At 51.0% G+C, this 27,410-nt stretch overlaps 21 non-coding genes and 1 pseudogene across 21 annotated transcripts; all 22 read right to left on the minus strand.

Annotated features, from left to right (window-relative positions):
* Positions 1–8,913: 8,913 nt before the first annotated feature.
* trnai-aau (transfer RNA isoleucine (anticodon AAU)) lies at positions 8,914–8,987 on the minus strand. Its single transcript has one exon. It is a non-coding gene; the product is annotated as a tRNA-Ile (tRNA).
* Positions 8,988–9,570: 583 nt separating this feature from the next.
* trnav-aac (transfer RNA valine (anticodon AAC)) lies at positions 9,571–9,644 on the minus strand. Its single transcript has one exon. It is a non-coding gene; the product is annotated as a tRNA-Val (tRNA).
* A 1,256-nt stretch (positions 9,645–10,900) lies between these two features.
* On the minus strand, positions 10,901–10,972 carry trnaq-uug (transfer RNA glutamine (anticodon UUG)). The gene has a single exon. It is a non-coding gene; the product is annotated as a tRNA-Gln (tRNA).
* A 121-nt stretch (positions 10,973–11,093) lies between these two features.
* Positions 11,094–11,165, minus strand: trnap-agg (transfer RNA proline (anticodon AGG)). The gene has a single exon. It is a non-coding gene; the product is annotated as a tRNA-Pro (tRNA).
* Positions 11,166–12,242: 1,077 nt separating this feature from the next.
* trnai-aau (transfer RNA isoleucine (anticodon AAU)) lies at positions 12,243–12,316 on the minus strand. The gene has a single exon. It is a non-coding gene; the product is annotated as a tRNA-Ile (tRNA).
* Positions 12,317–12,900: 584 nt separating this feature from the next.
* trnaq-uug (transfer RNA glutamine (anticodon UUG)) lies at positions 12,901–12,972 on the minus strand. Its single transcript has one exon. It is a non-coding gene; the product is annotated as a tRNA-Gln (tRNA).
* A 609-nt stretch (positions 12,973–13,581) lies between these two features.
* On the minus strand, positions 13,582–13,655 carry trnai-aau (transfer RNA isoleucine (anticodon AAU)). The gene has a single exon. It is a non-coding gene; the product is annotated as a tRNA-Ile (tRNA).
* A 587-nt stretch (positions 13,656–14,242) lies between these two features.
* Positions 14,243–14,316, minus strand: trnai-aau (transfer RNA isoleucine (anticodon AAU)). Its single transcript has one exon. It is a non-coding gene; the product is annotated as a tRNA-Ile (tRNA).
* Positions 14,317–14,900: 584 nt separating this feature from the next.
* trnaq-uug (transfer RNA glutamine (anticodon UUG)) lies at positions 14,901–14,972 on the minus strand. Its single transcript has one exon. It is a non-coding gene; the product is annotated as a tRNA-Gln (tRNA).
* A 121-nt stretch (positions 14,973–15,093) lies between these two features.
* On the minus strand, positions 15,094–15,165 carry trnap-agg (transfer RNA proline (anticodon AGG)). The gene has a single exon. It is a non-coding gene; the product is annotated as a tRNA-Pro (tRNA).
* A 416-nt stretch (positions 15,166–15,581) lies between these two features.
* On the minus strand, positions 15,582–15,655 carry trnai-aau (transfer RNA isoleucine (anticodon AAU)). The gene has a single exon. It is a non-coding gene; the product is annotated as a tRNA-Ile (tRNA).
* A 587-nt stretch (positions 15,656–16,242) lies between these two features.
* Positions 16,243–16,316, minus strand: trnai-aau (transfer RNA isoleucine (anticodon AAU)). The gene has a single exon. It is a non-coding gene; the product is annotated as a tRNA-Ile (tRNA).
* A 2,044-nt stretch (positions 16,317–18,360) lies between these two features.
* On the minus strand, positions 18,361–18,434 carry trnai-aau (transfer RNA isoleucine (anticodon AAU)). The gene has a single exon. It is a non-coding gene; the product is annotated as a tRNA-Ile (tRNA).
* A 587-nt stretch (positions 18,435–19,021) lies between these two features.
* On the minus strand, positions 19,022–19,095 carry trnai-aau (transfer RNA isoleucine (anticodon AAU)). The gene has a single exon. It is a non-coding gene; the product is annotated as a tRNA-Ile (tRNA).
* A 584-nt stretch (positions 19,096–19,679) lies between these two features.
* trnaq-uug (transfer RNA glutamine (anticodon UUG)) lies at positions 19,680–19,751 on the minus strand. Its single transcript has one exon. It is a non-coding gene; the product is annotated as a tRNA-Gln (tRNA).
* Positions 19,752–19,872: 121 nt separating this feature from the next.
* trnap-agg (transfer RNA proline (anticodon AGG)) lies at positions 19,873–19,944 on the minus strand. The gene has a single exon. It is a non-coding gene; the product is annotated as a tRNA-Pro (tRNA).
* A 416-nt stretch (positions 19,945–20,360) lies between these two features.
* trnai-aau (transfer RNA isoleucine (anticodon AAU)) lies at positions 20,361–20,434 on the minus strand. The gene has a single exon. It is a non-coding gene; the product is annotated as a tRNA-Ile (tRNA).
* Positions 20,435–21,021: 587 nt separating this feature from the next.
* trnai-aau (transfer RNA isoleucine (anticodon AAU)) lies at positions 21,022–21,095 on the minus strand. Its single transcript has one exon. It is a non-coding gene; the product is annotated as a tRNA-Ile (tRNA).
* Positions 21,096–21,679: 584 nt separating this feature from the next.
* On the minus strand, positions 21,680–21,751 carry trnaq-uug (transfer RNA glutamine (anticodon UUG)). Its single transcript has one exon. It is a non-coding gene; the product is annotated as a tRNA-Gln (tRNA).
* Positions 21,752–22,864: 1,113 nt separating this feature from the next.
* On the minus strand, positions 22,865–22,938 carry trnai-aau (transfer RNA isoleucine (anticodon AAU)). Its single transcript has one exon. It is a non-coding gene; the product is annotated as a tRNA-Ile (tRNA).
* A 4,030-nt stretch (positions 22,939–26,968) lies between these two features.
* LOC131124110 (5S ribosomal RNA) lies at positions 26,969–27,078 on the minus strand (annotated as a pseudogene).
* Positions 27,079–27,189: 111 nt separating this feature from the next.
* LOC131120970 (5S ribosomal RNA) lies at positions 27,190–27,308 on the minus strand. The gene has a single exon (XR_009127512.1). It is a non-coding gene; the product is annotated as a 5S ribosomal RNA (ribosomal RNA).
* Between the last annotated feature and the right edge of the window lie 102 nt (positions 27,309–27,410).

Genomic DNA, 27,410 nt, shown 5'->3' on the forward strand with positions numbered 1-27,410 from the left:
CACACACTTCCAGCTCCCTTTCCTCTCCCAAAATTCCCTCAATCACCTTGAACCCATCAATCACTCTCCTCCCTCTTTCCTCCCCATGATTATGCCTCTTGTCAGCAATGTCATTCTTACTTTCGTTGACCGTGTCCTCTCCTGTTGTCTCGTCTTCTCGTCCTGCTGTTAGCTCTTCCACACTCTCTTCATTCCCGTCGCTCCTTTTGCGCTTCAGCTCTGCTGTCTCATTTGCGCCGTCCTCACGAACCCTCACGGACTCTGTTCCTCGTCTTCCATCCTTGCTGCTGCAGTGATCTTGACGTTCTGAGGCCTTTGCCCCTCTTCCTCCTCCATGCTGACCGCCTCTGCTTGGATTCTGGCTTCCGGCATCTCCTCATCTCCCGCTGGGTCGCTTGATTGACGGCACTCCCTGGCGTAGTGGCCCTGTGCACCGCAGCTGAAGCACTTGAATTCCGGGCACTCTCTTAGGCTGTGACCAGGTTGAATACAGAGCCTGCACACCTTGACCTGCCTATCGTGCATCACCTTGAAATATTCTTCCCCTTCAAGTGTTGAGAATTCGGTTGCGAAGGGGAGTGAGCGGACCCTTTCATTGAATTTGATGCGGCAGAAGCATGTGCCATCCAAAATGTTTGTTCCTGGCCACTTTCTCCTCTTTATTGGTGACACAACTGTCACTCCCCAGTCCTCCAGTTTCTTAATTATTTCACTGTCTTCAGTATTGAAGGATTTCATGTGTGTTTGTCTCCTATTTTTTGTGTCTCATGTATGTTTGTCTCCTATTTCTTGTGTCTCACTCATATAACTATGCACTACATTTAATCAAGTAGAACCAAGCAACCTTGGGCAAATCACAAGACACATAATCGCTTTCAGGCACATACAGTTCCGGAGCTCTCCTACACATCCACAATTTTGACTAACAACAGATAACGGGGGAGCATGACGTCGGCAGCCACGGCCTGTCGATAACGGCTGGCTCCACCGCTCCACCCCGCTTGGAGGTGGACATTTCCCTTTGGTGAGAAGATGTCGGCCGAGGAGAGGAGGGGGCCACCTGTGATGCGCCAGAGATCTACCGACATTTCTTAGCATAAAAAAGCCGGGCAGGGACAGTTAGCTGTACTCATTTGTTCTGACCTGTAAGTAAAGCCTACGTCTCTGCAGGTGTTAGGGAAAGACTTGTGAGCCCGGAGTAAACCATATAACTGACAAGTTCGTTGTCATCTCTTGCCTCCAACACGACACCCACAGGAATCACTGACCTAATAACAGGTGGTCAAATTCCAACAGTATATACCGGGTGACTTAAAAAAGAAACAGTCAGTTCATCTCTGCATGGTTCAGAGGCAATTAACCTGCAATTCCGGATTCTTAGACCATCCAAGAGCTTCTTTTTACCCTCCATATCCTTCATTGTGACTTCGTATCTATTTATTCCTTTAAATCTGCATCCTGTCATGGTTCCACAGTTTAGAACAATTCCCTTGTCCAGTGGTGCAATGGCCCCCTCACCCACGACTTCCACTGCCACAGCTAATTGCCTAGGATAGGCAGCAGCCTTGTCTGATGGCTCCCTGGCTACCAGCTTGACTTGTGCTCCTTGTTTAAAACAAAAAGTGCCCCTCTCCCCACCAGCCACAAATTTGGGGGGTGGGGGAGGACAGGGAGGGGGGAGCGGGCCCACTCCCTGAACATTCACAAAAGAGAATTTTTAAGAAAAAAAAACACTGTCAATAGGAAAGAAAAAACTGAATATATCTAAAAAATATCTCTCTGTGATCTACTCTGCAACTGCTTTCACCGGTTTTTTTCAGGGTAGTATGGCCGTAAGGTGCCAGGTCAACTGAAAAGATCCTATTTGAAGGTGATGCAGGCTAGACTCCAGAAAAAAAGTGTCAAACAGCGCCCTCTGCTGTCAGGCAAGAGCAGAAACCATAAAAAGCTTACAGCACCTGGTATTCCCAGGCGGTCTCCCATCCAAGTACTAACCAGGCCGGCCCCTGCTTAGCGTCTGAGATCGGACGTTTTTTTATTTTTTTATTATAGAACTTACAACAGTACATCACAGATCTGCGTTTTTTTAAATTATTATTTAAAATAAAATAATAAAAAAAAACGCATATATATATATATATATATATATATATATATATATATATATATATATATATATGACATATATGATTTTTTTAAAAATAATAATTAAAAAAAACGCAGATCTGTGATGTACTGTTGTAAGTTTTATAATAAAAAAATAAAAAAACGTCCGATCTCAGATCTCATATATATATATATATGTATATATATATATATATGTATATATGTATATTTTTAATTGTTGTCATTAGTATTATCACTATTATTTTCGATTACTATTATAATGTTTTTTTTCCCTGTCCTCTCTCTAGCCTATAAGTTGAACATTATTTTGCCATTGTCTGCTACTGAGATTAGGCTGCTCCCTTCTGTAAAAGAGTTCTCGAAGCTTTCTTGGTTGGCGGCCCGGCATATCGACATGGCCTTCTTTACATTAGCCTCAAAGTATGTCCATACGGGTATCTTCTTTTTTTCAAACTTTGTGAGGTTCCGTCTCAGCCATATGGCGTACCCCGCATGGCACAGCATAAAGTTCCATAGGAATGGAATGGCCTTTATTGTCATTATACAAGATGTACAACGAAATTGGAGAGCTTCTCCTTCCAGTGAAGTAGTCAAGTTTAAAGAAACAAAAAAGTATATAAAGTAGAGAAAAAAAGACTATTTAACAAGATATATACAAGATATCCAAAATATACACATAGTATTGCACAGGAGCATATGCAGGAGCAGATATATTAATTTTAGTGCAATGATCAATGGGTCATAGTGCAAATAATGTCTGGTGTATACAGATGAGTAAAGTTACATATGAGTGTATTGTAATGGTTGTTAAATAAATAAATATGATTGAGATAGTAACAGAGGCAGTGATGGAAAATATTGCACATTTGTACGTTGTATGTCTGAGTTCAGGGTGGTGATGGCTCTTGGGAAGAAGCTGTTTCTCAGTCTGCTTGTTTTTGCCTTGATGCACCTGTAGCGTCTGCCGGAGGGCAGCAGGTCAAACAGCTGAGCACCGGGATGTAAATTGTCCTTGATGATGTTGCGAGCTCTGCTGAGGCACCGGGTGGAGTAGATGTCCGTCAGGGAGGGGAGAGGGCAGCCGATGATGCGCTGTGCTGCCGCGACTGTCCTCTGAAGCCTCCCTCTGTCCGACTCAGTCAGCTTCCGTACCGGTGGAAACGCAGTAGGTCAGCAGGCTCTGGATGGACGAGTGGTAGAAGGCCAGTAGCAGCTCCCTGTTCGGGTTGTTCCTCCTGAGGACTCTCAGGAAGTGTAGACACTGCTGGGCCTTCTTTATGACAGCTGTGATGTTGTCTGTCCAGGAGAGGTCGCCGGAGATCTGGACTCCCAGGAACCTGAATGTGTGGACCCTTTCCACACACTCGCCATTGATGTAGAGGGGGGGGGGGGGTCACTTCTGTTCCTTCTGAAGTCCACGATGATCTCCATTTGTTTTGTGCGTGTTCAGGGCTAGGTTGTTGTCGGAGCACCAGGTCGTCAGCCTCTGGACCTCCTCCCTGTAAGCTGCCTCGTCTCCCTGTGAGATCAGTCCGACCACTGTGGTGTCGTCAGCAAACTTGACGATGATGTTGCTCTCATGGGCCGGACTGCAGTCGTGTGTGTAGAGGCAATACAGGAGGGGGTTCAGCACGCAGCCCTGTGGTGATCCGGTGCTCAGACTGCGGGTGGAGGAAAGGTGGGGGCCGAGTCTCACAGTCTGGGGTCTGTTTGTTAGGAAGTCCTTGATCCATCTGCATGTGAGGGGAGGGAGGCCTAGGGTGTCCAGTTTTGTAGTTAGGATGTCCGGGATGATGGTGTTGAAGGCCGAGCTGTAATCCACAAAGAGCATCCTGGCATAGCTGTGCTGTTGTTCCAGGTGGTTCAGCACCGCGTGCAGGGCTATGGCGATGGCGTCCTCTGTGGATCTGTTCGCCCGGTATGCAAACTGGTGGGGGTCGAGTGGGGGGGGGGGGGAGACAGCCTTTTATGTGCTGGAGGACCAGTCTCTCAAAGCACTTCATGATTATGGGTGTGAGGGCAACAGGGCGATAGTCACTGAGGCTGGATGCGGGTGACTTTTTCGGGATGGGGATGATTGTGGCGGATTTCAGGCAGGTGGGGATGACTGCTTGGGCCAGGGAGAGGTTGAAAATCCTGCAGAAGACTCCGGACTGGTGTGCACGTGCTCGGAGAACCTTTCCAGGTACGCTGTCAGGGCCCGGGGCCTTCCTGGGGTCCACTGCTTGGAGCACACGCCTCACGTCATGCTCTCTTACAGTTAATGGGGGGGGGGGTCGTCGTGGGGCCGGGAGGAGCTGGGGGCAGGGCTGGAGAAGATGAGTGTGGCTGTGGTGTTTCAATGCGGGCAAAGAAACTGTTGAGTTCCTCTGCCAGAGACACGCTCAGGTCTCCTGACATCACGTCCTCTGAAGTTAGTGATGCTCTGCAGTCCCTGCCACACCTCTCGTGCTGGAGAGGTGGGACTCTATCCTCCTGTTGTAGTCCGCTTTGGCTGTTTTTATTCCTCTTCTCAGGTCAGCTCGAGCCGTACTGTACAGAGCTCTGTCGCCTGACCTGAAGGCAGAGTCGCGGGCTTTGGGGAGGGAGCGGACCTGGCTGGTCATCCAGGGTTTCTGGTTTGGAAAAATCCGGATGACTTTGTCCACAGACACAGTTCCCATACAAAACTTGATATAGTCTAGTACTGTCACTGTGTATGTTTCCAGGTCCTGATGTTGAAATAGGTCCCAGTCTGTGTGTTGGAGGCAGTCCTGAAGTTCACTGAGTGCATTTTCCGGCAATGTGGTGATGATCTTTTTGGTGGGTCTGGATCTGCGTGTGAGGGGGGTGTATGCAGGAGTGAGCAGCAGGGAGAGATGGTCTGACTGTCCGAGGTGGGGGAGTGGTGTTGCTCTGTAGCCGTGCTTTATGTTTGAGCAAACATGATCAAGAGTGTTTGCTCCTCGCGTTGGACACTTGACATGCTGATGAAACTTCGGGAGTACAGTCTTTAAATTGGCCTTATTAAAGTCCCCGGCTATAATATGAACGCCATCAGGGTGGGCCCGCTGATGTTCATTGATGACGTTCAACAGGAGAGAGAGTGCTGTGCTAGCGTTAGCATCCGGTGGGATGTAAACAGCGGTGACGATCACAACAGTTAGCTCCCTCGGGAGAAAATACGGCCGGCATCTTACGGACATGTACTCAATGTCAGGGGAGCAGTGAGTCTCTATGATCTTGCTGTTGTTGCACCAATCCTCATGCACGTAAATAAAGACCCCCCACCTCTGCTCTTACCGGAGTCCTCTGTTCGATCCCAGCGGTGTAGAGAGCGGCCGGCTAGCTGCACGCTAGCATCGGGGATCGTCGGTTTGAGCCAGGTCTCCGTGATGATTAGAACACAACAGTCACGAATGTAGCGGTTTCCCTCAAGCTGTAACTCCAGGTCGTCCTTTTTGTGGGTAATGGATCTGGCGTTGGTGAGGTACAGGCTGGGCAGGGGTGGCTTATGTGGGTTGTTTCGTAGCCGTAGCAGTAGGCCGGACCTGCGACCCCGCTTCTGCTTGTGCTCCTGACGCCGCCTGCGCCTCTTTCCAGACCCGACAACAATCCACGGAGCGCCCGTTGGTCTCGCTAGTTCGTCTGGGATGTTGTGTCGACGATGAAAGTCTCTGCAAACTGCCAGTTTGTGTCGGTAGCCGATGTCCACAAGGTCCTGTCGGGTGTAGTGGTGTAATGCCGATGTATACGTGGATAGAGTCCATAGACAAACACACATAAAATAAGCAAAAAAAGCACTGAAAGGGAGAGCCGTGAGCCGCTGCGTCTGTGCGCGCCGCCATCTTTGATGTGGTGTCAATTGGCCAAAGTGGACCATGAACAATTTTATGGTAGCTGGAGACTTCAACCAATGAAATCCATCCATTTTCTGCACCGCTTATTCTCATCAACGGACTGTATTCCCCACCTGTTACCAGCATGGAGACATTCCAACCCAAGATGACAACATACTGGACCAGGGACACAGCAACTTATGTGGCACAGACCCAGTGTCACACTGCCCTTCTTTTAGCCCAGACTGAGAGCCACTTTAGCAGCTGAAATATCTCAGGTGGGAGGGCGTTATACTGAAGATCTGAAGGTCCCTGGTTCAAGCACGGTTTTCAGCATAATCCTGATTTGCATTGTGACTTGGCAAATAGTTTGGAAAAAGGACCTTAACTTCAAAATCCCGCCCATCCAGCCAACCTTGAGTTCACTGAGACATTAAGGTGAGCCTGAGGTTGGCTCAGGTGCTTTCTTCACAGCTGGCTTTTAAACCTTTCAAGCCTCATTTCCAATTGTGATTTCTTGTTTTGTTGAGAAAAAGCCCATTATTTCTGGAACATGTTATATGAACTACAATTTTCCCTACAAAGGAGAAATATTTGTCAATTTGGACAATTGTCATTCTGCCCCCACTTTGGACACATCGTCGTGATTCATTGTTTGGCAACTGCTTTGTGACCTCGCCAGTCCTCTTCACAGCCCATTCCCCATTGATCCCCATTCACATGTAAAAGATCCCCGGTTCGAAACTGGGTGGAAACAATGCCGTTCAATTCCTACTTTTACAAAAACATGGGAACAAGGACATGTGCTTGATCTCTGAAGGTGTATACACAAGCATCTGTCCCCAGTTTGGACACACAATCCATATTTCCCAGATGACTGATTGGGTGCATCACTGGCCTGCATGGAGGGGCTGTGGTGTCATTGCGTGTGTGGCAAAGCGAGCGGGGTAGGTAGTTTGCTGACAACGCCACCTGGGGACTTTCACCCCAGGATGTAACAGGTTTGATCAATCACAAACTCTACATTAATCCCCCAAATCCCACAGAACAAGATCGTGATTTACAATGATAAAAGTAGTTATTTTATTAAACGATTATCTTAAAATGAGTGACAAACTATGAATAATACAAATAAAGTGGTGATGGGAGGAGTCAAAAAGAAAAGAGGCCTGGGCTGGGGCTTACCACGACAGCGGTAACATAATGGGAGGGATCCAAACCACACTGCATCCGTGACTCAGTAAACCAAAAGTGGGAAAAAAGGGGACCAACAGGCTGCCGCTCTGGACCCTCAGCACCTGCCAACGAAAAAGAACATCCTTAAAAGCATAAAAGCAAGGCAACCCTCACACACACTTCAGTAATTAAAAGTCAATTTCAAACCAGCTGATGCCCCTAGGGTCATGGTTGGCGCTACCTCCCTGGGTCTGTCCTGGGTCGCGGGCACCAACGTGCCCTTGGGGGGGCGTTCACCGGCCTCCAGGCAGTGGGGTCCGCGCTGCTGGTGGCCTGAAGTCTACGGTGGTGGCTCGGGGTTGCTGTGCTGTGGTGGCCTGATCCTGCTCATGGGGACGGGGGCCTGGGTGGCGTGTGGGGATGGGGGACATGCTCCTTGGAGTGGGGCCTGCTGGGGGGACGGTGCTCTTCTGGGCGTTTGGGTGTCTGCTGCCACTGGTCCTATGCTCTGCTGCATCGCTGTCCCTGTCTTTGCCCATCCCCAGTCTTGCCTTAGGGCTCGTCAGGGATGGTTCTCTGGTACGTGGGTGGAGCGCTGCTGGTTCTGGGGGCGGGGGGGAGGTCGGCCCTCCCGGTGGATGGTCCGTCGGTGGCCTTGCGCTGGTCTTAACTCCTCGGCTCTGGTGCTTGGCCTCCCCATGACTTGGAGCTATGGCTCTCCCTCAAGGGGGTGAGCTGCCCGGCGGGTGTCGGCCGGCGCGGTGGAGCGCCTTACCACTCGCCTTACCACTCGCCTTACCACTCGCCTTACCACTCGCCTGCACGCCCCCTCCGCTTGCTCATGTGCGGGCCTCCTTCCCTCGCCCGCTCCTTTGTCTGCCACACTGCCGTAGCCCCGATGCCGTGGTCGAGGGGAGTCTGGGGGTGCTATCCCTTGGCGGTCCGTACCTCCCTGGGCTCGGGGCCTGGTTGTGGGTCTGGGACCCCTGGGTCCCCCGCCCTGTGATGCCCCGGACGCCCAACCTGGGGACGTCCACAGTGTGTGCTTGCGTGTGTCTGAGATTATTTTATGTATTTATTGTTTTTAATACTTAGATAAATAATGATTAGTTTTATTATAATTATATATATATATATGTGTGGGTGTGCGTGTGTGTATATGGCTATATAGATATACGGGGGGCCTTGCGGGGGTCTGGCGCAAAGGCGTTCCATCTCTACCGCCCGGTCCTCCATGGGGCAGTGTGCCCGGGCCTCTTCTGTCCTGGCCGGGGCGGTCCTGTGTTGGTAGTCAGGCCTGGGGTTACCTGGGGCGGGCCGGGTTCTGCTTCCTGGAGGTGTGTGGGGGCGGGGGGGCGGCGCCTCCGGCCGTGGATGGGCTCCCTCCCGGTTGGCGGGGGCGCCCCTGGGCCCACAGGTGTGTGGCCCTCGATGCCCTTCTGCCCTAGTGGGGTATGGTCTCCCGCTGGTCTCGGGGGTGCGACTCTCCTCCGGCCTGCTGGCGCCCTGTTGCCGGTTGGGATTGCTCCTCCATGGCCTCTTGCTGGTCTTTTCAGGGAGATGCTTCGGGGGCGGGGCTTGGGGAGTCGGCCCTGGCTTTGCTCACACCCACGGGGCCGGAGGATCTCTGGCGGTGGGGGCTTGACCTGGCTGCGTGGGGCTGGCTACCTTTCCCCGGTCTTTCGGCAGTCTTGTCGAGGGTGTTTCACCGGTGGGTGGGGTGATGTTGGTTATGGAGACCAGCGGGTTGTCGCCGTGGGCTTTTGTTGTTCCTGGAGCACATAAAGATGGATGGTCAGTATGGGGGTTGAACCCGTGACCTTGGCGTTATTAGCACCACGCTCTGACCAACTGAGCTAACCAACCACAGGACACATTTGCATCAAATGTTTCCAGCTCAAATCAACTAACTCATCCTTAACAGAACGCATTCTCTGTGCTCGTGGTCGAATTTTTGCTTCTCGGACAACGGGGTCATCTGCCCCCATTGATCATGCAGTCACGGTGGGCGAGAGGTTTGCCGCTGCTCTGCTTTGCCATGCTGTTTTCTTTACCTTTCCCCGGTCGGTTGGCAGCCTTGATGGGGGTGTTTTCGCAGTTGACTGGGTTGTGCGCTGTTGGTTATGGGGACCGGGGGGGTTATGAGGGGCGGGGTGTTGTGGACGAGGGCTTTTTTGTTCCTTCACGGTCCGCATTCTCTGCACTCGTGATGTAAAATTTTGGGTAGAGGATAATAGGGTCCACTGCCACCTTTGATCTGCTCCTTGCAGTCTTGGTGACCAAGAGGTTTGTTGCCGCTCTGCTTTGACGTGCTGTTTTCTTTACCTTTCCCCGGTCTTTCGGCAGTCTTGTCGAGGGTGTTTCACCGGTGGGTGGGGTGATGTTGGTTATGGAGACCAGCGGGTTGTCGCCGTGGGCTTTTGTTGTTCCTGGAGCACATAAAGATGGATGGTCAGTATGGGGGTTGAACCCGTGACCTTGGCGTTGTTAGCACCACGCTCTGACCAACTGAGCTAACCAACCACAGGACACCTTTGCATCAAATGTTTCCAGCTCAAATCAACTAACTCATCCTTAACAGAACGCATTCTCTGTGCTCGTGGTCGAATTTTTGCTTCTCGGACAACGGGGTCATCTGCCCCCATTGATCATGCAGTCACGGTGGGCGAGAGGTTTGCCGCTGCTCTGCTTTGCCATGCTGTTTTCTTTACCTTTCCCCGGTCGGTTGGCAGCCTTGATGGGGGTGTTTCGCAGTTGACTGGGTTGTGCGCTGTTGGTTATGGGGCCTGGGGGGTTTTGGGCTTTTGTCGCCGCCATGCTGTTTTCCTTGTGGTGGTGTACTGTTAGTTGTTGTCAACGGGGGCTTTTGTCGTTTCTTCACGGTCCGCATTCTCTGCACTCGTGATGTAAAATTTTGGGTAGAGGATAATAGGGTCCACTGCCCCCATTGATCTGCTCCTTGAGTCTTGGTGACCAAGAGGTTTTTTGCCGCTCTGCTTTGACATGCTGTTTTCTTTACCTTTCCCCGGCCTTGTCGAGGGTGGGTGGTGTGATGTCGGTTATGGGGGCCGGTAAGTTGCCGCCCTGGGCTTTTGTTGTTCCTGGAGCACATAAAGAAGAGTGGCTAGTACGGGGGTTGAACCCGTGACCTTGGCGTTATTAGCACCACGCGCTGACCAACTGAGCTAACCGGCCACTGGACACCATTGCAATATTTTATGTTTTTTTTAATTTTATGTACCCCGAAGCAGACTCAATCGGTACGCTGGGGTCTGAGGGCGATAAGTGGGTACCTGGTGGACACCTTGTTTGTGCTCTTGACAGGTATTTCGGGACAGTTTAACAATTGGCTTTTGATGGTGGAACAAGCTAAAACAAGGAAAACAAATTGTTTAGCGCGCCTGGGAGTGGGCCCCTTATTGCAAATAGTTCCCGCTGTGATTTCCGCCGAGTGTCCCTGATGAATACATCCACTGCTCCAGAAGCAGCCTCGGCTAATTGTCGGCCATTCGCCATAGCGCACCCCGAGGTTACAGAGGTCAAAGGTAAGCCCATATTCAGCAGCACACTGGCGAAAGGTAAATTTATGTGCATTACCGTTTCCACAGGTTCCCGATTGGTACAACCCGGCATTAATATCTCTTGGTGTAATTCTACCTTACAGATGGATGCCTTCTTCCGGCCGATACTCAGGGCTGACCTCTGGTTGTGGTGCGGTGGCACACGTTGCAAACGTCTCCTTTTTGCCCTCAAAATACAAGGGCAACAGGACAATCCCTTGGTTCCACCAAGACTTGAACTTAGACCACTGGATTCAAAGTCCGGGGTGCTAACCATTACACCACGGAACCTGCAAGGGTACAGACAGCGCCGGGCCCTGAAGTACATCCTGTCAGATTACATTAGCGTTGATATAACTTCACTGATGGTGGTGTTCTGGGAATTGTGTTGAAAAGTAGTTCGGGGGAGGGAGAGCTTGTCCGAGAATTGAACTCGGGACCTCTTGCACCCTAAGCAAGAATCATACCACTAGACCAACAAGCCCCTGCTTGGGCAAATACTTACCTCTCCCCGGTCAGTTGGCGGCCATGATGCGGGTGTTTTCGCAGTTGACTGGGTTGTGCGCTGTTGGTTATGGGGACCGGGGGGGTTATGAGGGGCGGGGTGTTGTGGACGAGGGCTTTTTTGTTCCTTCACGGTCCGCATTCTCTGCACTCGTGATGTAAAATTTTGGGTAGAGGATAATAGGGTCCACTGCCACCTTTGATCTGCTCCTTGCAGTCTTGGTGACCAAGAGGTTTGTTGCCGCTCTGCTTTGACGTGCTGTTTTCTTTACCTTTCCCCGGTCTTTCGGCAGTCTTGTCGAGGGTGTTTCACCGGTGGGTGGGGTGATGTTGGTTATGGAGACCAGCGGGTTGTCGCCGTGGGCTTTTGTTGTTCCTGGAGCACATAAAGATGGATGGTCAGTATGGGGGTTGAACCCGTGACCTTGGCGTTATTAGCACCACGCTCTGAACAACTGAGCTAACCAACCACAGGACGCCTTTGCATCAAATGTTTCCAGCTCAAATCAACTAACTCATCCTTAACAGACCGCATTCTCTGTGCTCGTGGTCGAAATTTGCTTCTCCGACAACGGGGTCATCTGCCCCCATTGATCATGCAGTCACGGTGGGCGAGAGGTTTGCCGCTGCTCTGCTTTGCCATGCTGTTTTCTTTACCTTTCCCCGGTCGGTTGGCAGCCTTGATGGGGGTGTTTCGCAGTTGACTGGGTTGTGCGCTGTTGGTTATGGGGCCTGGGGGGTTTTGGGCTTTTGTCGCCGCCATGCTGTTTTCCTTGTGGTGGTGTACTGTTAGTTGTTGTCAACGGGGGCTTTTGTCGTTTCTTCACGGTCCGCATTCTCTGCACTCGTGGTCTGAAGAGGACAATGGGGTCCACTGCCCCCATTGATCTGCTCCTTGAGTCTTGGTGACCAAGAGGTTTTTTGCCGCTCTGCTTTGACATGCTGTTTTCTTTACCTTTCCCCGGCCTTGTCGAGGGTGGGTGGTGTGATGTCGGTTATGGGGGCCGGTAAGTTGCCGCCCTGGGCTTTTGTTGTTCCTGGAGCACATAAAGAAGAGTGGCTAGTACGGGGGTTGAACCCGTGACCTTGGCGTTATTAGCACCACGCTCTGACCAACTGAGCTAACCGGCCACTGGACACCATTGCAATATTTTATGTTTTTTTTAATTTTATGTACCCCGAAGCAGACTCAATCGGTACGCTGGGGTCTGAGGGCGATAAGTGGGTACCTGGTGGACACCTTGTTTGTGCTCTTGACAGGTATTTCGGGACAGTTTAACAATTGGCTTTTGATGGTGGAACAAGCTAAAACAAGGAAAACAAATTGTTTAGCGCGCCTGGGATTGGGCCCCTTATTGCAAATAGTTCCCGCTGTGATTTCCGCCGAGTGTCCCTGATGAATACATCCACTGCTCCAGAAGCAGCCTCGGCTAATTGTCGGCCATTCGCCATAGCGCACCCCGAGGTTACAGAGGTCAAAGGTAAGCCCATATTCAGCAGCACACTGGCGAAAGGTAAATTTATGTGCATTACCGTTTCCACAGGTTCCCGATTGGTACAACCCGGCATTAATATCTCTTGGTGTAATTCTACCTTACAGATGGATGCCTTCTTCCGGCCGATACTCAGGGCTGACCTCTGGTTGTGGTGCGGTGGCACACGTTGCAAACGTCTCCTTTTTGCCCTCAAAATACAAGGGCAACAGGACAATCCCTTGGTTCCACCAAGACTTGAACTTAGACCACTGGATTCAAAGTCCGGGGTGCTAACCATTACACCACGGAACCTGCAAGGGTACAGACAGCGCCGGGCCCTGAAGTACATCCTGTCAGATTACATTAGCGTTGATATAACTTCACTGATGGTGGTGTTCTGGGAATTGTGTTGAAAAGTAGTTCGGGGGAGGGAGAGCTTGTCCGAGAATTGAACTCGGGACCTCTTGCACCCTAAGCAAGAATCATACCACTAGACAACCAAGCCCCTGCTTGGGCAAATACTTACCTCTCCCCGGTCAGTTGGCGGCCATGATGCGGGTATTTTCGCAGTTGACTGGGTTGTGCGCTGTTGGTTATGGGGACCGGGGGGGTTATGAGGGGCGGGGTGTTGTGGACGAGGGCTTTTTTGTTCCTTCACGGTCCGCATTCTCTGCACTCGTGATGTAAAATTTTGGGTAGAGGATAATAGGGTCCACTGCCACCTTTGATCTGCTCCTTGCAGTCTTGGTGACCAAGAGGTTTGTTGCCGCTCTGCTTTGACGTGCTGTTTTCTTTACCTTTCTCCGGTCTTTCGGCAGTCTTGTCGAGGGTGTTTCACCGGTGGGTGGGGTGATGTTGGTTATGGAGACCAGCGGGTTGTCGCCGTGGGCTTTTGTTGTTCCTGGAGCACATAAAGATGGATGGTCAGTATGGGGGTTGAACCCGTGACCTTGGCGTTATTAGCACCACGCTCTGACCAACTGAGCTAACCAACCACAGGACACCTTTGCATCAAATGTTTCCAGCTCAAATCAACTAACTCATCCTTAACAGACCGCATTCTCTGTGCTCGTGGTCGAAATTTGCTTCTCCGACAACGGGGTCATCTGCCCCCATTGATCATGCAGTCACGGTGGGCGAGAGGTTTGCCGCTGCTCTGCTTTGCCATGCTGTTTTCTTTACCTTTCCCCGGTCGGTTGGCATTCTTGATGGGGGTGTTTCGCAGTTGACTGGGTTGTGCGCTGTTGGTTATGGGGCCTGGGGGGTTTTGGGCTTTTGTCGCCGCCATGCTGTTTTCCTTGTGGTGGTGTACTGTTAGTTGTTGTCAACGGGGGCTTTTGTCGTTTCTTCACGGTCCGCATTCTCTGCACTCGTGGTCTGAAGAGGACAATGGGGTCCACTGCCCCCATTGATCTGCTCCTTGAGTCTTGGTGACCAAGAGGTTTTTTGCCGCTCTGCTTTGACATGCTGTTTTCTTTACCTTTCCCCGGCCTTGTCGAGGGTGGGTGGTGTGATGTCGGTTATGGGGGCCGGTAAGTTGCCGCCCTGGGCTTTTGTTGTTCCTGGAGCACATAAAGAAGAGTGGCTAGTACGGGGGTTGAACCCGTGACCTTGGCGTTATTAGCACCACGCTCTGACCAACTGAGCTAACCGGCCACTGGACACCATTGCAATATTTTATGTTTTTTTTAATTTTATGTACCCCGAAGCAGACTCAATCGGTACGCTGGGGTCTGAGGGCGATAAGTGGGTACCTGGTGGACACCTTGTTTGTGCTCTTGACAGGTATTTCGGGACAGTTTAACAATTGGCTTTTGATGGTGGAACAAGCTAAAACAAGGAAAACAAATTGTTTAGCGCGCCTGGGAGTGGGCCCCTTATTGCAAATAGTTCCCGCTGTGATTTCCGCCGAGTGTCCCTGATGAATACATCCACTGCTCCAGAAGCAGCCTCGGCTAATTGTCGGCCATTCGCCATAGCGCACCCCGAGGTTACAGAGGTCAAAGGTAAGCCCATATTCAGCAGCACACTGGCGAAAGGTAAATTTATGTGCATTACCGTTTCCACAGGTTCCCGATTGGTACAACCCGGCATTAATATCTCTTGGTTTAATTCTACCTTACAGATGGATGCCTTCTTCCGGCCGATACTCAGGGCTGACCTCTGGTGGTGGTGCGGTGGCACACGGTGCAAACGTCTCCTTTTTGCCCTCAAAATACAAGGGCAACAGGACAATCCCTTGGTTCCACCAAGACTTGAACTTAGACCACTGGATTCAAAGTCCGGGGTGCTAACCATTACACCACGGAACCTGCAAGGGTACAGACAGCGCCGGGCCCTGAAGTACATCCTGTCAGATTACATTAGCGTTGACATAACTTCACTGATGGTGGTGTTCTGGGAATTGTGTTGAAAAGTAGTTCGGGGGAGGGAGGGCTTGTCCGAGAATTGAACTCGGGACCTCTTGCACCCTAAGCAAGAATCATACCACTAGACCAACAAGCCCCTGCTTGGGCAAATACTTACCTCTCCCCGGTCAGTTGGCGGCCATGATGCGGGTGTTTTCGCAGTTGACTGGGTTATGCGCTGTTGGTTATGGGGACCGGGGGGGTTATGAGGGGCGGGGTGTTGTGGACGAGGGCTTTTTTGTTCCTTCACGGTCCGCATTCTCTGCACTCGTGATGTAAAATTTTGGGTAGAGGATAATAGGGTCCACTGCCACCTTTGATCTGCTCCTTGCAGTCTTGGTGACCAAGAGGTTTGTTGCCGCTCTGCTTTGACGTGTTGTTTTCTTTACCTTTCCCCGGTCTTTCGGCAGTCTTGTCGAGGGTGTTTCACCGGTGGGTGGGGTGATGTTGGTTATGGAGACCAGCGGGTTGTCGCCGTGGGCTTTTGTTGTTCCTGGAGCACATAAAGATGGATGGTCAGTATGGGGGTTGAACCCGTGACCTTGGCGTTATTAGCACCACGCTCTGACCAACTGAGCTAACCAACCACAGGACACCTTTGCATCAAATGTTTCCAGCTCAAATCAACTAACTCATCCTTAACAGACCGCATTCTCTGTGCTCGTGGTCGAAATTTGCTTCTCGGACAACGGGGTCATCTGCCCCCATTGATCATGCAGTCACGGTGGGCGAGAGGTTTGCCGCTGCTCTGCTTTGCCTTGCTGTTTTCTTTACCTTTCCCCGGTCGGTTGGCAGCCTTGATGGGGGTGTTTCGCAGTTGACTGGGTTGTGCGCTGTTGGTTATGGGGCCTGGGGGGTTTTGGGCTTTTGTTGCCGCCATGCTGTTTTCCTTGTGGTGGTGTACTGTTAGTTGTTGTCAACGGGGGCTTTTGTCGTTTCTTCACGGTCCGCATTCTCTGCACTCGTGGTCTGAAGAGGACAATGGGGTCCACTGCCCCCATTGATCTGCTCCTTGAGTCTTGGTGACCAAGAGGTTTTTTGCCGCTCTGCTTTGACATGCTGTTTTCTTTACCTTTCCCCGGCCTTGTCGAGGGTGGGTGGTGTGATGTCGGTTATGGGGGCCGGTAAGTTGCCGCCCTGGGCTTTTGTTGTTCCTGGAGCACATAAAGAAGAGTGGCTAGTACGGGGGTTGAACCCGTGACCTTGGCGTTATTAGCACCACGCTCTGACCAACTGAGCTAACCGGCCACTGGACACCATTGCAATATTTTATGTTTTTTTAAATTTTATGTACCCCGAAGCAGACTCAATCGGTACGCTGGGGTCTGAGGGCGATAAGTGGGTACCTGGTGGACACCTTGTTTGTGCTCTTGACAGGTATTTCGGGACAGTTTAACAATTGGCTTTTGATGGTGGAACAAGCTAAAACAAGGAAAACAAATTGTTTAGCGCGCCTGGGAGTGGGCCCCTTATTGCAAATAGTTCCCGCTGTGATTTCCGCCGAGTGTCCCTGATGAATACATCCACTGCTGCAGAAGCAGCCTCGGCTAATTGTCGGCCATTCGCCATAGCGCACCCCGAGGCTACAGAGGTCAAAGGTAAGCCCATATTCAGCAGCACACTGGCGAAAGGTAAATTTATTTGCATTACCGTTTCCACAGGTTCCCGATTGGTACAACCCGGCATTAATATCTCTTGGTGTAATTCTACCTTACAGATGGATGCCTTCTTCCGGCCGATACTCAGGGCTGACCTCTGGTGGTGGTGCGGTGGCACACGGTGCAAACGTCTCCTTTTTGCCCTCAAAATACAAGGGCAACAGGACAATCCCTTGGTTCCACCAAGACTTGAACTTAGACCACTGGATTCAAAGACCGGGGTGCTAACCATTACACCACGGAACCTGCAAGGGTACAGACAGCGCCGGGCCCTGAAGTACATCCTGTCAGATTACATTAGCGTTGATATAACTTCACTGATGGTGGTGTTCTGGGAATTGTGTTGAAAAGTAGTTCGGGGGAGGGAGGGCTTGTCCGAGAATTGAACTCGGGACCTCTTGCACCCTAAGCAAGAATCATACCACTAGACCAGGGGTGCTCACACTTTTTCAGCATGCGAGCTAGTTTTAAAATGACCGAGTCAAAATGATCTACCCACTACAAAAATGCAAAACATCTATTTATTGTCAAATGTATTGAGGATTATTTGTACGTACAATGTATGTTGATGTACCTTACATAACCAAATGAGCCAATATTGCAAAACACACATAATTAACAATTAACATTTTTTTGTAACTACCTCCACATTACTCCACATTTCCCTTCTTTGGTACTGCGATGGTAGAATGGCATATGTGGCAAACGCACTTCGAAAAAGACATTGTGAAAAAAAAGTCCACCTCCCATTCCGTATGGAAGTGATATGTTTTTGCCTTTTTACTTGGTCCAGCTCCTTCACTCATTTTAGTGACCATAAACTTTAGCGAGGACTTAAAATCTAACGCAATTCGCCGACTAGCTTAGCACTTTGCATCGTTGTTTACGCATGAGCGGTGACCTAAAGGTCAAAATTTAGGTGTCATCTGACTGGTTGTCCTGTATGTCAATCAAGTAACGGGGATGGCTGATAGGCTGACATCGTAAGTTCTGCTGCACTTAGAGACGTTGTTTGATTTGATTGGTCACCCGAAGGGCAACATTCAGTTGTCATCTGAATGGCTGCCCTGTATATCAATCAAGTGACGGCATTGACGCGAGGATGATATTTTTTAATGTCACGCCGCGATCGACCAGCGATCGACCAGTACCACCTCCGCGATCGACCGGTAGATCGCGATCGACTTAATGAGCACCCCTGCACTAGACCAACAAGCCCCTGCTTGGGCAAATACTTACCTCTCCCCGGTCAGTTGGCGGCCATGATGCGGGTATTTTCGCAGTTGACTGGGTTGTGCGCTGTTGGTTATGGGGACCGGGGGGGTTATGAGGGGCGGGGTGTTGTGGACGAGGGCTTTTTTGTTCCTTCACGGTCCGCATTCTCTGCACTCGTGATGTAAAATTTTGGGTAGAGGATAATAGGGTCCACTGCCACCTTTGATCTGCTCCTTGCAGTCTTGGTGACCAAGAGGTTTGTTGCCGCTCTGCTTTGACGTGCTGTTTTCTTTACCTTTCCCCGGTCTTTCGGCAGTCTTGTCGAGGGTGTTTCACCGGTGGGTGGGGTGATGTTGGTTATGGAGACCAGCGGGTTGTCGCTGTGGGCTTTTGTTGTTCCTGGAGCACATAAAGATGGATGGTCAGTATGGGGGTTGAACCCGTGACCTTGGCGTTATTAGCACCACGCTCTGACCAACTGAGCTAACCAACCACAGGACACCTTTGCATCAAATGTTTCCAGCTCAAATCAACTAACTCATCCTTAACAGACCGCATTCTCTGTGCTCGTGGTCGAAATTTGCTTCTCGGACAACGGGGTCATCTGCCCCCATTGATCATGCAGTCACGGTGGGCGAGAGGTTTGCCGCTGCTCTGCTTTGCCATGCTGTTTTCTTTACCTTTCCCCGGTCGGTTGGCAGCCTTGATGGGGGTGTTTCGCAGTTGACTGGGTTGTGCGCTGTTGGTTATGGGGCCTGGGGGGTTTTGGGCTTTTGTCGCCGCCATGCTGTTTTCCTTGTGGTGGTGTACTGTTAGTTGTTGTCAACGGGGGCTTTTGTCGTTTCTTCACGGTCCGCATTCTCTGCACTCGTGGTCTGAAGAGGACAATGGGGTCCACTGCCCCCATTGATCTGCTCCTTGAGTCTTGGTGACCAAGAGGTTTTTTGCCGCTCTGCTTTGACATGCTGTTTTCTTTACCTTTCCCCGGCCTTGTCGAGGGTGGGTGGTGTGATGTCGGTTATGGGGGCCGGTAAGTTGCCGCCCTGGGCTTTTGTTGTTCCTGGAGCACATAAAGAAGAGTGGCTAGTACGGGGGTTGAACCCGTGACCTTGGCGTTATTAGCACCACGCTCTGACCAACTGAGCTAACCGGCCACTGGACACCATTGCAATATTTTATGTTTTTTTTAATTTTATGTACCCCGAAGCAGACTCAATCGGTACGCTGGGGTCTGAGGGAGATAAGTGGGTACCTGGTGGACACCTTGTTTGGGCTCTTGACAGGTATTTCGGGACAGTTTAACAATTGGCTTTTGATGGTGGAACAAGCTAAAACAAGGAAAACAAATTGTTTAGCGCGCCTGGGAGTGGGCCCCTTATTGCAAATAGTTCCCGCTGTGATTTCCGCCGAGTGTCCCTGATGAATACATCCACTGCTCCAGAAGCAGCCTCGGCTAATTGTCGGCCATTCGCCATAGCGCACCCCGAGGCTACAGAGGTCAAAGGTAAGCCCATATTCAGCAGCACACTGGCGAAAGGTAAATTTATGTGCATTACCGTTTCCACAGGTTCCCGATTGGTACAACCCGGCATTAATATCTCTTGGTGTAATTCTACCTTACAGATGGATGCCTTCTTCCGGCCGATACTCAAGGCTGACCTCTGGTGGTGGTGCGGTGGCACACGGTGCAAACGTCTCCTTTTTGCCCTCAAAATACAAGGGCAACAGGACAATCCCTTGGTTCCACCAAGACTTGAACTTAGACCACTGGATTCAAAGTCCGGGGTGTTAACCATTACACCACGGAACCTGCAAGGGTACAGACAGCGCCGGGCCCTGAAGTACATCCTGTCAGATTACATTAGCGTTGATATAACTTCACTGATGGTGGTGTTCTGGGAATTGTGTTGAAAAGTAGTTCGGGGGAGGGAGGGCTTATCCGAGAATTGAACTCAGGACCTCTTGCACCCTAAGCAAGAATCATACCACTAGACAAACAAGCCCCTGCTTGGACAAATACTTACCTCTCCCCGGTCAGTTGGCGGCCATGATGCGGGTGTTTTCGCAGTTGACTGGGTTGTGCGCTGTTGGTTATGGGGACCGGGGGGGTTATGAGGGGCGGGGTGTTGTGGACGAGGGCTTTTTTGTTCCTTCACGGTCCGCATTCTCTGCACTCGTGATGTAAAATTTTGGGTAGAGGATAATAGGGTCCACTGCCACCTTTGATCTGCTCCTTGCAGTCTTGGTGACCAAGAGGTTTGTTGCCGCTCTGCTTTGACGTGTTGTTTTCTTTACCTTTCCCCGGTCTTTCGGCAGTCTTGTCGAGGGTGTTTCACCGGTGGGTGGGGTGATGTTGGTTATGGAGACCAGCGGGTTGTCGCTGTGGGCTTTTGTTGTTCCTGGAGCACATAAAGATGGATGGTCAGTATGGGGGTTGAACCCGTGACCTTGGCGTTATTAGCACCACGCTCTGACCAACTGAGCTAACCAACCACAGGACACCTTTGCATCAAATGTTTCCAGCTCAAATCAACTAACTCATCCTTAACAGACCGCATTCTCTGTGCTCGTGGTCGAAATTTGCTTCTAGGACAACGGGGTCATCTGCCCCCATTGATCATGCAGTCACGGTGGGCGAGAGGTTTGCCGCTGCTCTGCTTTGCCATGCTGTTTTCTTTACCTTTCCCCGGTCGGTTGGCAGCCTTGATGGGGGTGTTTCGCAGTTGACTGGGTTGTGCGCTGTTGGTTATGGGGCCTGGGGGGTTTTGGGCTTTTGTCGCCGCCATGCTGTTTTCCTTGTGGTGGTGTACTGTTAGTTGTTGTCAACGGGGGCTTTTGTCGTTTCTTCACGGTCCGCATTCTCTGCACTCGTGGTCTGAAGAGGACAATGGGGTCCACTGCCCCCATTGATCTGCTCCTTGAGTCTTGGTGACCAAGAGGTTTTTTGCCGCTCTGCTTTGACATGCTGTTTTCTTTACCTTTCCCCGGCCTTGTCGAGGGTGGGTGGTGTGATGTCGGTTATGGGGGCCGGTAAGTTGCCGCCCTGGGCTTTTGTTGTTCCTGGAGCACATAAAGAAGAGTGGCTAGTACGGGGGTTGAACCCGTGACCTTGGCGTTATTAGCACCACGCTCTGACCAACTGAGCTAACCGGCCACTGGACACCATTGCAATATTTTATGTTTTTTTTAATTTTATGTACACCGAAGCAGACTCAATCGGTACGCTGGGGTCTGAGGGCGATAAGTGGGTACCTGGTGGACACCTTGTTTGTGCTCTTGACAGGTATTTCGGGACAGTTTAACAATTGGCTTTTGATGGTGGAACAAGCTAAAACAAGGAAAACAAATTGTTTAGCGCGCCTGGGAGTGGGCCCCTTATTGCAAATAGTTCCCGCTGTGATTTCCGCCGAGTGTCCCTGATGAATACATCCACTGCTGCAGAAGCAGCCTCGGCTAATTGTCGGCCATTCGCCATAGCGCACCCCGAGGCTACAGAGGTCAAAGGTAAGCCCATATTCAGCAGCACACTGGCGAAAGGTAAATTTATGTGCATTACCGTTTCCACAGGTTCCCGATTGGTACAACCCGGCATTAATATCTCTTGGTGTAATTCTACCTTACAGATGGATGCCTTCTTCCGGCCGATACTCAGGGCTGACCTCTGGTGGTGGTGCGGTGGCACACGGTGCAAACGTCTCCTTTTTGCCCTCAAAATACAAGGGCAACAGGACAATCCCTTGGTTCCACCAAGACTTGAACTTAGACCACTGGATTCAAAGTCCGGGGTGCTAACCATTACACCACGGAACCTGCAAGGGTACAGACAGCGCCGGGCCCTGAAGTACATCCTGTCAGATTACATTAGCGTTGATATAACTTCACTGATGGTGGTGTTCTGGGAATTGTGTTGAAAAGTAGTTCGGGGGAGGGAGGGCTTGTCCGAGAATTGAACTCGGGACCTCTTGCACCCTAAGCAAGAATCATACCACTAGACCAGGGGTCAGCAACCCGCGGCTCCAGAGCCGCATGTGGCTCTCCAGCCTCTTTGTTGCGGCTCCCTTTGCAATGCTTGAATATTTTTTAGCACCCGTGTGGTGAAAATGCATGTCTTTGTTATGAGTTTACAAAAATCCAACTTTGTGTGAGACCATGAATGCATCCTGACTGAGTTCTGACTGGTGACTGAATGAGCAGACAGGATGCTATCCAGTTCTCTCTGACAGGTTAACATGAAGGGAAATGAGTAATACTTTGAGTTATTTGAGTTATTAATTATTATTAATGAGTTATTTGACGATTCTAAAAAATAAATTAGAGCTCATTTAAAAACAAAAGTTTATCTCCAGTACTAGCAAGAGTACTCCAACTCGTCTTTTTTTTCCCCTCCAATGTTGTTTTAAACATACAACGTTTTGCGGCTCCAGGCTATTTTTCTTTAGTGGGCAAGTGGGTGAAATGGCTCTTTTCATAGTAAAGGTTGCCGACCCCTGCACTAGACCAACAAGCCCCTGCTTGGGCAAATACTTACCTCTCCCCGGTCAGTTGGCGGCCATGATGCGGGTATTTTCGCAGTTGACTGGGATGTGCGCTGTTGGTTATGGGGACCGGGGGGGTTATGAGGGGCGGGGTGTTGTGGACGAGGGCTTTTTTGTTCCTTCACGGTCCGCATTCTCTGCACTCGTGATGTAAAATTTTGGGTAGAGGATAATAGGGTCCACTGCCACCTTTGGTCTGCTCCTTGCAGTCTTGGTGACCAAGAGGTTTGTTGCCGCTCTGCTTTGACGTGCTGTTTTCTTTACCTTTCCCCGGTCTTTCGGCAGTCTTGTCGAGGGTGTTTCACCGGTGGGTGGGGTGATGTTGGTTATGGAGACCAGCGGGTTGTCGCCGTGGGCTTTTGTTGTTCCTGGAGCACATAAAGATGGATGGTCAGTATGGGGGTTGAACCCGTGACCTTGGCGTTATTAGCACCACGCTCTGACCAACTGAGCTAACCAACCACAGGACACCTTGGCATCAAATGTTTCCAGCTCAAATCAACTAACTCATCCTTAACAGACCGCATTCTCTGTGCTCGTGGTCGAAATTTGCTTCTCGGACAACGGGGTCATCTGCCCCCATTGATCATGCAGTCACGGTGGGCGAGAGGTTTGCCGCTGCTGTGCTTTGCCATGCTGTTTTCTTTACCTTTCCCCGGTCGGTTGGCAGCCTTGATGGGGGTGTTTCGCAGTTGACTGGGTTGTGCGCTGTTGGTTATGGGGCCTGGGGGGTTTTGGGCTTTTGTCGCCGCCATGCTGTTTTCCTTGTGGTGGTGTACTGTTAGTTAAGATTAAGATTAAGATATGCCTTTATTCGTCCCTCAGTGGGGAAATTTGTATTGCACAGCAGCAAGAGTACAGAATCAGTTAAGCAGTACAAAATACACAATATAGAAAAATAAACAATATAACGACTCAAGTATTAACAAAAATCAACAGTTTTTCCCAGAGTTATATACAATACAGTATGTAGATAATATGAGACGAGATGATATATATGACCAGTCTATACACTGAGATCTTGCTAGTGAGTTAATATGAGGCATTATAGAAATACTTCACATAGAACTTAATATATTGCATTTAGAGCCTTAATATTGCACATGGAGGTTGATCAGATATTGCACAGTGAATGGGGTCTGGAGTAACTATACTGAATGTAAAAAGCAAAGTATTACACAGATGTACATAGCAGTGTAGAAGTCTATTGGGAGCAGTGCTGGTTGTACAGCCTGACAGCTGCAGGAAGAAAAGACCTGCGATATCGCTCCTTCACACACTTGGGGTGAAGCAGTCTATCGCTGAAGGAGCTTTCAAGTGCTGTCAAGGTGTCCTGCAGGGGGTGGGAGTTGTTCTCCAACATGGATGATAGCTTAGCCAACATCCTCCTCTCTCCCACCACCTCCACTGGGTCAAGGGGGCAACCCAGTGCAGAGCTGGCCTTCCTGATGATCTTATCCAGTCTCTTCCTATCCGCAGCCGAAATGCTGCTGCCCCAGCAGACCACTCCCTGGAAAATGGCTGAAGCCACAACAGAGTCATAGAACGTCTTGAGGAGTGCCCCTTGCACTCCAAAAGACCTCAGTGTCCTGAGCAGATAGAGTCTGCTCATGCCCTTCCTGTAAAGTGCTTCTGTGTGATGAGTCCAGTCCAGTCTATTGTTGAGATGAACACCCAGGTACTTGTAAGATGTCACCATCTCAATGTCCATTCCCTGAATGTTCACTGGTGTTGGAGGAGAGTGGATGCGCCTGCGGAAATCCACCACCAGCTCTCTGGTTTTCCCCGTGTTGATCTGGAGGCAGTTCCGCTGGCACCAGTCCACAAAGTCCTGTGTCAGTCCTCTGTACTCCAAGTCGTCCCCATCTGTGATGAGGCCAACAATTGCAGAGTCGTCAGAGAACTTCTGCAGGTGGCAGGTTGGTGTGTTGTAGGAGAAGTCTGCTGTGTAGAGGGTGAAAAGGAACGGAGCCAGGACCGTTCCCTGCGGAGCCCCCGTACTGCAGACAACTGTGTCGGACACACAGTCCCGTGTCCTCACATACTGTGGACGGTTGGTGAGGTAATCCAGTATCCACGATGTGAGGTGCAGGTCCACCCCTGTGTTCTCCAGCTTGTCCCTCAGAAGTGCTGGCTGGATGGTGTTGAACGCACTGGAAAAATCAAAGAACATGATTCTCACCGTGCTCCCAGGTTTCTCCAGGTGAGAGAGCGCTCTGTGCTGGAGGAAGATGACAGCGTCGTCCACCCCAGTGCCAGGTTGATAGGCGAACTGGAGCGGGTCCATCGAAGGACCCACCAGGGGGCGGAGATGGTCAAGGATCAGCCGCTCCAAGGTCTTCATCAGGTGTGATGTAAGTGCCACCGGCCTGTAGCTGCTGAGGTCCTTGGGGTGCGGCGTCTTGGGGACAGGAACCACGCAGTATGTCTTCCACAGCTGTGGCACCCTCCCCAGCTTCAGGCTCAGGTTGAAGATGTGCTCAACAATCCCGCACAGCTCGTCCGCGCAGGACTTCAGGAGCCTGGAGCTGATGCCGTCTGGTCCCGCCGCCTTCCTCGCCTTGGTTTTCCGGAGCTGGTTTCTCACCTGGGATGTTGTGAGGGTCAGGTTGGAGCAGTGGGGCTGTGTGCGGGGGGAGGTTAGTGAGGAGGTTGAGCTGATTAGGTGAGAAGTGGTGGGGGATGGCTGTGTGCAGGAGGGGGAGGTGGGGGTAGGGCTGTCCACTCGAGGTGTCGATGGGGGGAGTTTCGGCAGAAGTTTCGGCAGGAGGTGCTGGGCCGGGGGATGGGCAGATGGTTGATCAAACCTGTTGAAAAATAGATTCAGATCGTTAGCCTTTACCTGGTCCCCAGCAGCCTGGGAGTCGGGCCCCTTGTGGCCAGAGATGGTTTTCAGGCCTCTCCAGACTCCTCTGACGTTGTTCTGCTGCAGCTGTTCCTCCATCTTTTTCCTGTAGCAGTCCTTCCCCTCCCTGATTTTCCTCCTCAGCTCCTTCTGCACAGCCTTCAGCTCTTCCCTATTTCCTGACTTAAAGACCCTCTTCTTCTCCTTTAGGAGAGCCTTTATGTCCGGATTAATCCACGGTTTGTTGTTGGAGAAACACCGTACAGTCCTGGTGGGTACAGTGTTTTCCACACAGAAGTTTATGTAGTCTGTGATGCAGTCAGTGAGACTGTCTATATCGTCCCCATGAGGATGGCAGAGTTCCTCCCACACTGTTGTGTTGAAACAGTCCTTCAGAGCCTCGTCGGCTTCATCAGACCATCTCTTCACTGTGCGGGACACAGCTGGCAGCCTGCGTACCAGAGGTTTGTACACAGGCTGGAGATGTACCAGGTTGTGGTCTGATCTTCCCAGGGGAGGAAGTGCTGTTGAATTGTATGCCTCCTTGGTGTTGGCATAACACAAGTCCAGTGTTTTATTGTCTCTAGTGCAGCAGGTGACATACTGGGTGAAGGTGGGCAGGGTGGAGGATGGAGAAGCGTGGTTGAAATCACCTGAGAGAAGAAGGAGAGCCTGCGGATGTTGTGTCTGTAGCCGGCCCACGGCAGAGTGGATGACGTCACAGGCCGCGTCGGCGTTAGCAGAGGGGGGAATGTACGCCGCTATCGCGATAACGTGCGAGAATTCCCGCGGCAGATAGTACGGTCTCATGCTAACGGCTAACAGTTCAATGTCTTTGCAGCAGAGTTGCTCTTTAATAGTGATGTGCCCAGAGTTACACCATCTATCATTCACAAACACTGCCAGCCCGCCTCCTTTCCTCTTACCGCTCTCCTTTGTCCTGTCCGCCCGCAGTAGTGTGAATCCGTGTAGTGTAGCGATCGTGTCTGGGGTCCGTGTATCCAGCCACGTTTCCGTAAACAACATGACGCTACACTCCCGGAACTGCCTCTGATGCCGGGTCAGCGCCGCTAGTTCGTCCATCTTATTGGGGAGAGATCTTACGTTCCCCATGATGATGGACGGGAGAACTGGTCTGTATCTCCTCCTCTTGTCGCGGCATTGGGCTCCGGCACGGCTTCCCCGTCTTCTCCTCTTTACCTCCCGGGGAACCTCGAGGGGTTCCCCGGGGGGCAGCGCCGCTGTGTTGCGGAGCGCCAACAGCTGGTCCCTACTGTAAACAATAGAGTTTCGGCGTGCGGTCGAAAACGAAAACATCGTCGAAAAATTATGAGAAATGCCAGCTCAACACTATCACTATGGTGGACAGTTGAACTGAGCATTTACGAAGCCGTTCCTTTAAGAATAACCTAGAAAAAGAATGAAAAAGACAGAATAAAGAAGAAAAGAACTCAACGAAGAGCGAGAGCTGCTGTAGCAGGCTGCCACCAGAGCGGCGCCAATTAGGGCATTTTCAGGGTAGTATGGCCGTAAGCTGCTAGGGCAACTGAAAAGATCCTATTTGAAGGCGACGCAGGCCAAATTAGACTCCAGCAAAAAGTGTCAAACAGCGCCCTCTGCTGTCAGGCAAGAGCAGAAACCATAAAAAGCTGACAGCACCTGGTATTCCCAGGCGGTCTCCCATCCAAGTACTAACCAAGGCCCGCCCCTGCTTAGCTTCCGAGATCGGGCACTTTCAGTTTAGTATGGCCGTAACCTGCCAGGTCAACTGAAAAGATCCTATTTGAAGGCGACGCAGGCCAAACTAGACTCCAGCAAAAAGTGTCAAACAGCGCCCTCTGCTGTCAGGCAAGAGCAGAAACCATAAAGGCTTACAGCACCTGGTATTCCGAGGCGGTCTCCCATCCAAGTACTAACCAGGCCCGCCACTGCTTAGCTTCCGAGATCGGACGAGATCGGGCGTTTTCAGGGTAGTATGGCCGTAAGCTGCCAGGTCGACTAAAAAGATCCTATTTGAAGGTGACGCAGGCCAAACTAGACTCCAGCAAAAAGTGTCAAACAGCGCCCTCTGCTGTCAGGCAAGAGCAGA

The sequence above is a fragment of the Doryrhamphus excisus genome, chromosome 2 (assembly GCF_030265055.1).
Source record: "Doryrhamphus excisus isolate RoL2022-K1 chromosome 2, RoL_Dexc_1.0, whole genome shotgun sequence".
NCBI classification, from domain to species: domain Eukaryota; kingdom Metazoa; phylum Chordata; class Actinopteri; order Syngnathiformes; family Syngnathidae; genus Doryrhamphus; species Doryrhamphus excisus.